At 45.1% G+C, this 11,903-nt stretch overlaps 1 pseudogene; it reads right to left on the bottom strand.

Moving 5' to 3' along the window:
* Positions 1-7,715: 7,715 nt before the first annotated feature.
* The window catches only part of LOC116980375, an 87,984-nt pseudogene continuing 83,796 nt past the window's right edge, over positions 7,716-11,903 (bottom strand).

Raw genomic sequence — 11,903 nt, 5'->3', positions numbered from 1 at the left:
CTCCCAGCTCCTCGTCCTCGGAATCTCGCCAGAGGAATCTGTGTAAGTGTACTTCACGGTCCTCCAACCAGACTGAGTTATACATCTTCTTTATGTCTCCCAGAGCAGCATAGATTCCGCCTCTGAATCTGAGGAGGACGGCGCGAATTTGGTTGAGGACGTCTGGACCTTTCATCAGCAAATCATTTAAGCTGACACCATTGCACTTTTGGCTGCTGTTCCACACTAGTCTCACTGGGGTTGTGACAGAGTGGGGGTTTGGAGAAATAAGGTGACTCACATACCACACTGGTCCCTTCCAGTTTGCAATCATGTCTTCGGACAATTTGATTGCAGCCTTTCGGTCCACCATGTCGTGCACCTGAGCTGTGTAGGCACTTTTCCATTCAGGTTCTCTGGATAGCTGCCTCTCCGTCCTGAGAAATGTGGCTTCCACTGTCCTTTTATTATTTGGTAGAGAAGCTGGGTCTTCCAACCAAGGATAGCTAGCATGCCAATGTGGGTCTTTACTGTGACGGTCTCCTGTTACGTAGGTGAGGCCTTCCCTTACCACTTCGAGCTCTCTCTCTTCAGCAAGAGTAATTTCTTTTCCGCCTGGCTGGCAGTTTCCACAGCGGCAACCCCCGCACTTTGGCTCGCATGCTGCTCCAATGCTATCCCACTTCCACCAATCCAAGAAGTCCCGATTGGCGGTTGATGTACGTGACTTCTGGACTTTGACGGCGACCTGTCCGTTTGGTGAAAGTTCCTCAGGGGCCGGGGCAGTGAGCTCCTCATACTTTAAAGCAGCTGCTCTCATTGATCTTGCGAAGTGTGTTTTGGACCTGTGGGCTGACCTAGTAAGCTTCTCAAATAGCTCAGGATGACAACCTCCAACAGTCTTTCCCAGTGGTCCATCCCACAGAATGAGATCTCCAACAGTTCTAATCCTCTGAGGCGCTAGCTGACCTTCTCTATGGCTTCTGAGCAAATGTATCTCTTTTGGTCTCACAAGTTCCACAAGTGGGACGTCTGGAAAGAACTTTTGCAGCTGCTGTGGTGTCACATGTTTGTGAACATCTGCAATGCTGTCCAATCCATAACAAACTAACTGGTGCGACTTGAGTGTGCCCTTGGGAGTCTTCACTCGGATCTTTAGAAGGTAGCGAATTGTCTCTACGTGGACCTTCATCCCCCCAACTCCATGGACGATAAGCGTGATGTCTTCACTCCTAAGGTTCAGTCTACTCGCAGCCTTGTGAGTTATGTAGTTGGTATCTGAAGCCAAGTCAATTAATGTCCCAACCTTTTGTCCAGCATTTGCTATGACGTCCAAAAGCATCATAATCACTGGATGCTCTTGCAGTCCACCTTCCTTTAGGAGGCTTGGCTGATGCTTTGCAGTGTTGAAGGCTCTTGATGCAGCGTTCGAGAACACATCTCGGCATTGTTTTGCCAACTCTGGTGGAAGTTTGCTGAAAAACTCCTCTTGGTCCACTGTATATTTCTTCTTGCTTTTATCTTCCTCTGGACCAAATTTACTCCTTCTCTGATCCACACTGCTTTTCCTCATCTCATAATTGGGGCACAGATAAAAATGATGCTCAGGAGTCTGTTCATCCTTGCAGATTTGATTTTTACACAGATATGCAGGTTTGCAGTATGAACCATCATCATGAACTTCAAGACACTTTTTGCATGCTCCCAACTTCTTTACTGCAGCTCTTTTCTCTGTCAGCTTTAGCCCTCGAAACTGCTTGCAGAAGTACAGCTTCCTTTTATGCTTTATGTCACCACAGACTACACAACTTGTGTGGTCATTTTCTGACTTGGTAGACTTGGTTCTGGCATGTCTTGGTTCAGACCGAGTTTCCTTTCTACTCGGCTCCTCGTCCCTCAGTTGCTCGAGCTGTTCGTATATGCTCTCCTGCTCTTTGAGAAATGACAAGAGACTGTCAAACCGTTTCTCTGGTGCCACACCATTCCTCTTGTCAGCTACATAAACCAGCCATTCCTTCTTAAGGGTTTCTGGAAGCTTGGTTTCAATTGATTTTGTCATCAGTGGATTTTTAATAGCGCCTGTGTCTCCGAGATCGCTCAAGTCATTAAGCGCATTTTCCACAGCTTGAATTAATTCCACTATTTTACGTGGCTGATGTCCTCTGACAGGTGGGATTCCCTGAAGCTCCTCCACTATCTCAATAGCAATAGCTGTTTGATTTCCAAACCGGTTCTCTAGGACACGAAAGATATCATCTGCAGTGTTATAACTTGTGAGGCGGAGGTCTCTTGTAATTTTGTCCTCCAGACTGTCCAGCAATTGAACCTTCTTCACCTCATTTGATCCAGTGGGTTCACCTTGCTTTTGCAGTGCTTCCCAATCCTTCCTCCATCTATAAAAGTCACGCTTGTTTCCAGTAAACTTAGGAAGGGCCGTGGGCCTCAGTCTGATGGCTGGTGAAGGATAATTGAAAGCTTTCGCCACTTGTGCTAATCCTTCAGCGTCCTTCTTTATTCTTGCCTGTATGAAGTCAGCCTTCCTGGAAACCAGCTTGGGGACGAGAAGCTCGAGTGTTCTTAGGTGTTTCTGGAAGCTCTCTTGCTCATCCAGAGGGACCCAACGTTTCCACCGACTGTACGTCTCCTTTGCAGTCTGTACCAGTTTCTGCAGGTGGTTAAGCATGAATTCATATGCTTCTTGGTTGCTATTTGATGGTGCGGTGGCAGCAGCAAGTTCACATGCACCATCTGCTGTCTGTAGTGAGGTGGATAATTCAACATTTCCAAAGTTTGCCCATAGAGTGTCCTGGATGAGCCCTTTGACCTCTTTTAGTTTTGACTCACACTCCTTTGCAGTCTTTGCCAGGTCGGCATTTTGCTGTTCAGTTAACACAGTTTCTTCATCTGCGTCCAGCTCCGCCTCCAGCTCTGCAATGAGTCCAGCCTCCACATCGTCATTGGCTTCCATGACTTTTTCGGCCTCCTGCATGAGTTTGTTGAAATTGTTCCTGAGCTCCTCTTCAGACATTTCTTCATGGTTTCTAATGATGCTGTTAACAAGACGAGAGAATGCCCTTTTTGCTGTTGTCCTCTTCAGCTTGAGCTGCTCAGCTGACTTTCCAGCAACTTCATCAGCCATGTTTTATCTTGACTTAACTGTCTCTTTTCCAGGTTTCCAGATCTCCTGGCCCCGCCCGGACTGATGGTTTTTCACTGACAAGTCTTCTGGTCACAGCGGTTTTTCACTGTCAAGTCTTTTAATGTTTTTGCAGTTTCCCCGCTTGAAAGGGATTTGATTTATCTACCCCGAAATGATGAACTGGATTCACTCAGACCAAACACTTCTTTTCCACCTTTTATTTTTTCCTTCTTTTATTTTGGCAGATTAGTCTTTAGCAGTTTTTTAGCAGTTTTAGTCTTTATCAGTTTTGGTCTTTATCAGTTTTGGTCTTTAACAGTTTTGGTCTTTAACAGTTGAAAAACCGGCTGCCAATCGGGTCTGTAGAAAATCAGTCCTGCTTGCCTTTTCTGGCTATCGCGGCAGTCTTTTCGGACAGTCCTTTTGATTTACTGTTCAAGTTCTCTGCTCGCAAGTTTCTTGTCTCTTCTTCACTGGCTTCTGGTGCTGTGTGCCCTTTTGACCCCCGGGCAGAACTCGGCAGGCTGGGGTTCCACCCACTTTAATCACTGTCTCGTGATTTCAATTGTAGCATTTCTCTGCACCTGTTCTTTCATTTCAGTTTGACTTGACAATGTCCATACTAGCCCTCTGAAAACCAGTCCCTCAGGCCACAACACCCATACTAGCACTCCAGAAAGCCTCCCCCCCCCCCCCCACTCCCACTGGCCACCAATATTGGAATTGGTGGAGAGGTGGAATATTGCGTTGGGGGACCAGCCCTTCCGTGTGATGCTGGGACCCAACGGGTCCCACTTAGTCTAGTAAACAATATGAGATAGGCAAAATAATTCCACATTGCTCATCTAAAGATATGTGAAAGTAATTGTGAACCACTTCTCTCCATTGCTGTGATGTAAAATGTGTAATATTGCCATGCATGTTCATGAATTTTCTTTATCGCTGTGTTTATTTCCTTTTTAAAGTTATGTATAGTTCTGAGTGTGCCAGAACCTGGGATGACACAATAAAACAAGTAGCTGTTGGTTTACATCGTGGTATTCAGTGGTCCTGTTTGATTCATAAAATCGAATATTTATCAACCGTTAAAGAATTAACATTTGCAGTTTACACTAATTGGTCTGTGCTATTTAACTTATTTCTATTAAGTCACTGTATATACCCAAGGACATAAAACTTTATTATGAAATATATGTGTGCAACTCCCACAGGGAAAAATGTAATTTAGTTAAATTACTCAATTCAACATAATATTTTATTGTTTTGTGCAACTTTAAAATTGCCTGTCCAACTTACACGACGTTTTCGGCGACTGCCGGCACCCTTCATAGGTCGTTACAGGTCATCGAAAATTTTCAGCGGCGACCAGAACAAGGTACGTCTCTTTCGGCGACTACTCAGGACCATACAAGCTTCACCCCGCGACATGTTCCCAGGTTTGTCGCCTGTATGGTCCTGAGTAGTCTCCTCATTCGCCCAAAGAGTCGTAGCGTCTTTCTGGTCGCCGCTGAATTTTCAACATGTTGACATTTTTTGCCAACCTGCAACAGCCTATGACGGATGCCGGGAGACGCCAAAAAAGTTGCGTAAATGGGACAGGCCCATTAAACTCCCTGGAAAGAAATTCATCTATTTTAACAAATTAACATCACTATAATCGGCAAAATATCTGCTGGTGAACATAGTGGTGCAGCAGTAGAGTCGCTGCCTTACATTGCCAGAGACACGGTTTCGATTCTGACTACAGGTGCTGTCTGTACAGAGTTTGTACCTTCTCCCCATGAACTGCGTGGGTTTTCTCCGGGTGCTCCAGTTTCCTCCCACACTCCAAAGATGTACAGGTTTGAAGGTTAATTGGCTTGCTAAAACTGCAAATTGTCCCTAGTGTGTGTAGACTAATGTTAATGTGCGGGGATTGCTGGACCGGCATGGGCTGAAGGGCCTGTTTCCAAGCTGCATCTCTAAACTAAACTAAATTAAATTAATCTTCAGATTGCATTTATATTATTGCTACATGCAGTTAGAAATTGGCCTAACTTTTACATCGTTTCCTGACGTACGTTGCAAGAGAAAGTAGAAAATGGATGTCATATTTGTTTTGCTGTTATCTTGTAATTGACAAAGGCTGTATGTCCCTACTTAGAATGACAGGAGCTAGAATTGGAGGAAAGCAGACATCTCAATGGGTTTTAGCACCTGCAGAGCAAATAACACATACTCAGAGTAACGATCCAACAGGTTTATTGATCCAATAAAGTTACACACAGTGTCCGGATCACAACTGGCAGCTTGTGCCAGGAATCGTTAGTAAGAGTGGTGCCGGCATAATGAAAACCCAGACTGCATTATAGATAATAGTGGTGTGTGTGAGTATTGGTTAACATGTAAATAGAGCAGATCTACATCTTTCCTCTGAAGAAAATAACGTAACTATGAATATATATGTCAGTACGACTAATCAAGTTTAACTAGCGCGTGTAAAAAATAGACAGTTGCTTCAGCGTTGGAGCAGGTTAAACATAGTCCCCGTATCTGAGGGTAGGTTTACAAATACGACCCAAGCGCTTATGGTATAAGCTCGCATCTCCATCCTTCACTGGTGAAAACTGAGTGACTGGGGGCTGTTGGACCACTGGATATCCGTGAGACGGGTGGGGTGAAGCTGGAGACCGGGGCACCGAATATGGTGACGAGAAGGCAGGATATATGGTGGGTGCGGACTCCATGGGCGGACGTCGGGCCAGGGAAGAACGTGTATCAGTCATTCGGTTAAACAGTCCTGGAACATCTGGATACGGGATCGTGGGTTGTGGTTCCTTCACTGGTAGAAGGTGCTGACGGTTTCGCCGGTAGATCCCTCCATTCGAATCGTCCATGTACGAACGTGGTTTCAGTGTAGGGCTGCGGATTGAACCAAGACGACCGTGGCCCTTGTCAGTCTGGATCTCGCGTTTGTGCTGAAGCTGTGCTTGAATTACCGATGGCTTGTGAACTTGTGGCTGCAGTAGTTGCTTGGGTACGGGCAGCGTGGTACGGGTCTGCCTTGACATGGGACGTTGGGCAGGGGACCCTAGCACTGGGTCACGGCAATGTTTCTTAAGTTGAGCAAGTCCAGGTAGACATCAGATTTTGCCAAATGTGACCTTTCCATCACTTGTTTGGCACACTGGACCGCCCGCTCTGCCAGCACATTCGATTGAGGGAATTCGGGACCGCTGGTAATGTGACGGAAATCCCATCGTTGGGCAAAATTCGAAACACTGGCTGATGAACTGGCTTCTGTTGTTAGACAGGAGTTTTGAGGGCGCCCCGTGAGCCGTAAAGTGGCACGCTAGTTTTTGAACCGCTACCGCTGAAGTGGGGCTGGGATGCAGATTAATCTCAAACCAGCCCGAGTATGAGTCAACAAGAACCAGGTATTGCTTACCACGCCATTCAAAAAATGTCAGTTGCCAGTGTGCACCTTGGTAGGGCAGGGACTGGGTGGGAGAGAAGCAGCTGCTTGGGTTGATGGGACACCAGGCTGTTGCAGATTGCGCAAGCTTCCACCTTCTCCCGTATGAACTCGGTCATACCGGGCCAGAAGAACAAGCTCTTAGCTCGAAGAATGGTAGACTCCATACCGGGATGTCCCCCACGGACAGAGTCATAGTATTTGTCCTGTAAGGCATTTGGGATGACTGCCTTGTGTCCCTTGACGATCACACTGTCCTGGAGCACAAGCTCATCATGGACCGGGAAGTACGGGCGAATAGCAACTGGTACCCTATGCTGTTTATCCGGCCAGCCACGCCAGATGATCGTGGACAGGGACTGTAGGGTGTCATCAACTGCTGTCTGTGCAGCCAGGTCATTCAGGCATTCAGTGGGAAGGTAGGACACCATCATCACAATGTAGGTATCGTTGTCTGACAGTTTTTGCTCGCAGGTCTTGCGTGGGGCTCTGGATAGAGTGACGGCTAGGTGCATGTCTTTGCCTGGTTTGTAAACTAGTTGAATATCGTACCACTGAAGCTGCATCATCATCCGCTGCAGTCGGGCAGGAGCAGCATGGATCGGCTTGTTCATGATGCTGATCAGGAGCTGGTGGTCTGTCTCAACAGTTACGGTCGATCTAAAATTAAAGTCTTTGAGAATCATGCAGGCAAACACCACTGCCTGTAGTTCCTTCATCGATTTGAGTAATCGATTCAGTCTCGGACATTGTGTGGGAGGCATATGCAACAGGTCTGCTGTCACCCTCACTGGTACTCTGGAGACACGCACCAGCCAATCCGTACTGGGAGGCATCACAGGTTAGTGTTACAGGCAGCTTCACGTCGAAATAAACCAGAGTCAAGGCACAGGACAGCTGCTGTTTTAGGGTGTCAAACACTCTCTGGTATTGTGTAGACCAGGCCCAGGTTGCGTACTTGTGTGTTAGCTGCCGCAGTGGGGCTGACAATTCGATGAAGTTCAGAATGAACTTACCCAGGTAGTTCACCATGCCCAGCAATCTCTGTCGACTGGTTACGTCTATGGGAGCTTGCAGTTAATTGATGGCAATGGTCTTGGAAGAATCTGGTTTGAGTCCATCACTAGTGAAAATGTGTCCCACCTACTTCACTTCACTGACACGAAGTCTGAACTTTATGGGGTTGAGCTTGAGATTGATGTCCTTGGCACAATCCAGTTCTTTCTTTAAACTGTCATGCTCTGACATATCATGGCCAGCAATGAGGATATCATCGACAATGATGGCACAAGGATAACCTGCAAACAGCTGTTCCATGGTGCACTGGAAAACTTCACTAGCGGAGTTGATGCCAAAAGGCATTGGTAGAAACTTGTAACGGCCGAAAGGAGTGCCTAAAGTGGTTAGTTCAGACGATTTGTGGTCTAACAGGATTTGCCAGAATGAGTTTTTTGCATCTAAAACAGAGAACACAGCCGCTTTGCCCAGGTGTGCAGCTACCTCGTCAACTGTGAGCATTGGATAATGCAGATGCTTGATTGCAGTATTCAAGTCTCTGGGGTTAATACAGATTCGTATTTCGTCTTTAATTTTCTTGGTCACGCATGGCATGCAGAATTCTGTGAGGGGCTCAAACAATGGGCAGTACGTTGGGGTGGTTACAATAGAATACTTGTGGGGCAGTTTGCCAAGTTTGTTGTCAGAACGTTCCTTGTACTGAGAGAGAAACTGTTTTTGTTAGTATCTTGGGCAGGAGAAAGTTGGTGCACCTCTTCTCCAAAGCTTACCAATACCAAGTCCTGGCAGGCATCGATGCCAAGTAAGGTTGTCACTTTTCCTGGGACAATGAAGAAGTTCCGCTTGTGCCCGCATGTCGCTAGGTGGCACTGCAGGTCAACCCTTCCAACTGGGGGAACCTTTCCCCCTCCGAAGGGAATTAACAAAGCTTTGGTGTTTACAATAGCTTCTTCATTTCTGACCCTGGAGAACTCAGATAAGGACATGACATTACAAGCTCCAGTGTCGATTTTTGCCACAGCTATGGTATTGTTGATTCGAAAGATGACCTCGGGATCGTGAAGATTATATGAAGTTTCAGACAGTGAATGTATGTTTAGACTGGAAATGTCAGGTTCAGGATTCCCACAGGGAGACGGTACAGCTTGGTCTCGATCGGTTATGCTGTGGGAACCATCTTGCTGGAGTAGGTGCACTGATTGCTTGGGTTCTGTACGATCTCTGCGGACATGACAGCACCGAATAAAGTTATTTCTTCGTTCACAGTAGTAGCAAACCTTCCCGTAGGCAGGGCATTGCTTGCGGAAAGCGGAGTGTGAACCACCACAATTATTACATTTATCGAGGAACCTGCCAGGCTGCAGCACTTCTGGTGGCAGGCGTTGAGGACGGTAGAACTGGTTGGCATCATTCACGTGGTATGAGGAATGTGGACCTGGCCCTGAGAGTCGGTAATTTAAGCAATGCGGCAGACATTCTCTGCTCCAATGAGAGTTCGATCAGCATCCCGTAGTAGTTCACTTCTCACTTTATCGATCAAGATGCCACTCACCAATTTGTCACAGACAAGCTCGTCGCACAGATCCCCGAAACGGCACCGACAGGCAATGTTCTTAATGGTACTTATATAAGCCTCGACTGGCTCGCAAGGAGCTGGTGTCCTTGAAAAACTTGTTGCGTTCCATCACCATATTAGTCCGAAGTTCGAACAATTGTCTGAACTTGTTCATCAGGCAAACTGGATTGTTAATAGACTCTGCAGGGGTGGGCTCCGTGTTGTTGTCATCCAATACTGCCGGGGCATAGTGAACTAGAGATAGACACAGAGATGTGGAGTAAATCAGCGGGCCAGACAACATCTCTATAGAAAAGGAATAGGTAACGTTTCAGATCAAGAACCTTGTTCAGACTGAGATTCAGGGGAAATGGAAACGAGAGATATCTCATTGAATAGCTTCTGAGCCCGCAACATTGAGAAGTGCAGCAGCTATAAGATCAGGATGCGCTCCACAATGGGCAGCCCGAGTGTTGACGTTAGAATCTCTTTGGGAATTTCGCCAACGCTCACTAAGGTCGGCATTGAAAACCAGGGGGTCGGGCATCTTAAATGTATGAGCCATAGAGAAGGTGGGAAGAAAAAAAAATACTTGGGAAATAAAACAAAAGAAAACCCGATAGACTAGGCGTAGAATAGGTCCAGAGACTCTGACACCATGTAGAGCAAATAACACATACTCAGAGGAACAATCCAATAGGTTTATTGACATAAAATAAAGTTACACGGCATGTTGGCATCACCTTATCCGGATCACAACTGGTAGCTTGTGCCAGGAATCGTTAATAAGAGTGGTGCCGGCATGATGAAAACCCGGACTGGGTTATAGATAATAGTGGTGTATGTTAGTATTGGTTAACATGTAAGTAGAGCAGATCTACAGCACCAAGGAATTTACAGAGGCACAGCAGGTCAAAACTAAGAAAAGATTTGTAAACTAGGGTCAGGGTTTTAAAATCAAGCTGTTGAAAAATTGGGAGCCAATGTAGATCACTAGGTTGATGGGGGTACAGAGCTAATGTGTAAAGATAAGAACAGCGGATAGTTAGAAGATATTAGCAATGGAGGGCGATGGGAGGCTGGCTCACAATGTATTGGAATGCAAACGTAGAACATAGAACAATACAGCACAGGAATGAGCAGGAAGGAACTGCAGATGCTGGTTTAAACCAAAGATAGACACAAAGATCTGGAGTAAATCAGCGGGTCAGACAACATCTCTATAGAAAAGGAACAGGTAACGTTTCAGATCAAGACCCTTCTTCAGACTGAGATTCAGGGGAAATGGAAACGAGAGATATAGACGGCGATTATAGAGAGAGATATAGAAGAAATGAATGAGAGATATACAAAAAAGTAACGATGATAAAGGGAACGGCCCACTGTTAGCTGTGGGCTTGGTGAAAACGAGGAATGGTCCCATCGGCCCACAATGTTTGTGCCAAACCTGTTGCCAAATTAAACTGATGGTTGAATCTTGAAGTAAAAATGACGTGGAGTCTTCGAGTCATATAAAGCAAGGAAACAGACATGACTGATGGCTATGGAAGCAAATGAGTTGAAACATGATGAAATGTGGAAATGAGATTGAAACAGACAGGTCCTAATGATAAATTATTTTTGTAGTTGACAGCTCACCTTAGGAACAAATGAGCAAATTTATCAATGAATATCTGACCTGTGAAATATATCTTACATGTCACCTCTTGTGGAATAAGCTGATGATCATATCATTGAGTAGGAAGGAACTCCAGATGTTGATTTAAAACTGAATATCGACACAAAATGCTGGAGTAACTCAGCGGGGAAGGCAAGAAGGGCAACGATCCGAAACGTCACTCATTCCTTCTCTCCAGAGATGCTGCCTGTCCTGCTGAGTTATTCCATCATTTTGTGTCTACCTTCTGATCATATCATTGATTCTGCATTGTTGATATTTTGAACATGTGGCAGATCATTTGAGCTGTTGTGGGTTTTCCAAATGGGATATTGGTGATTTTCAAATCATCGAGGATATAAATAACATAACATAAAGGAACTTAGGGGTTAAAGGCATAACAGAATTATGAAGAGCAGAATCATACACTCGACAGACGTTTTTGGAAAATTATACAGAAGCTTAGGAAGCACTGTATTTTTAACATTCAAAATGTGCTTCATTCTGATTTATAACATGAACTTGTGACAAAGATAGAGTTAAGACAGAAGCTAACAAAACAAATAACACAAATTGCAGGAGTTCTTCAGAGGTAATCAATATTTCAAATAATGTTTTTAAACAATATATAAATTGAAAAGATCTATTACTCGGACAAATTGCACAGCCACCAGTAAGTTCCTCACTTATGTGAAGACAGACTTATCTGAGTTGGGAGCAGTGCAGTCACTTCAGTAACAAGTTCCCCCTGCAGTGCTACACTCTGGAGAAGAAAGCATTTCATCCTCCTTTTCGTTTCATGTTTTTGTTTATTTTTGCTGAAGAATTCAGTTTTTACGAATGGCTAATTGGGGGGGAAAAAAATCTCCCATGGATTTCATATACTGTAAGCATTCTCCCGGTGTGTTGGTCTTAAAAAGATACACAGGCATTTATTTAATTTGTCTTTGCAGTCGTCCATTTTCAAAAGTCGCTGAAAAATCCCTTTGACATGGCAATTAAATTCCTTCAAATTTGTTTCTGTTTTCAGAAGTTTTCGTTTTTCATTTAAAAATAATATGAAAACATTTACCAATCATGATAGAAAATGCTGACTGGTAAA

Source organism: Amblyraja radiata, chromosome 1, assembly GCF_010909765.2.
Source record: "Amblyraja radiata isolate CabotCenter1 chromosome 1, sAmbRad1.1.pri, whole genome shotgun sequence".
NCBI lineage: Eukaryota > Metazoa > Chordata > Chondrichthyes > Rajiformes > Rajidae > Amblyraja > Amblyraja radiata.
Note: the sequence above shows the minus strand (reverse complement) of the source record. Positions and strands in the feature narration are given on the sequence as shown.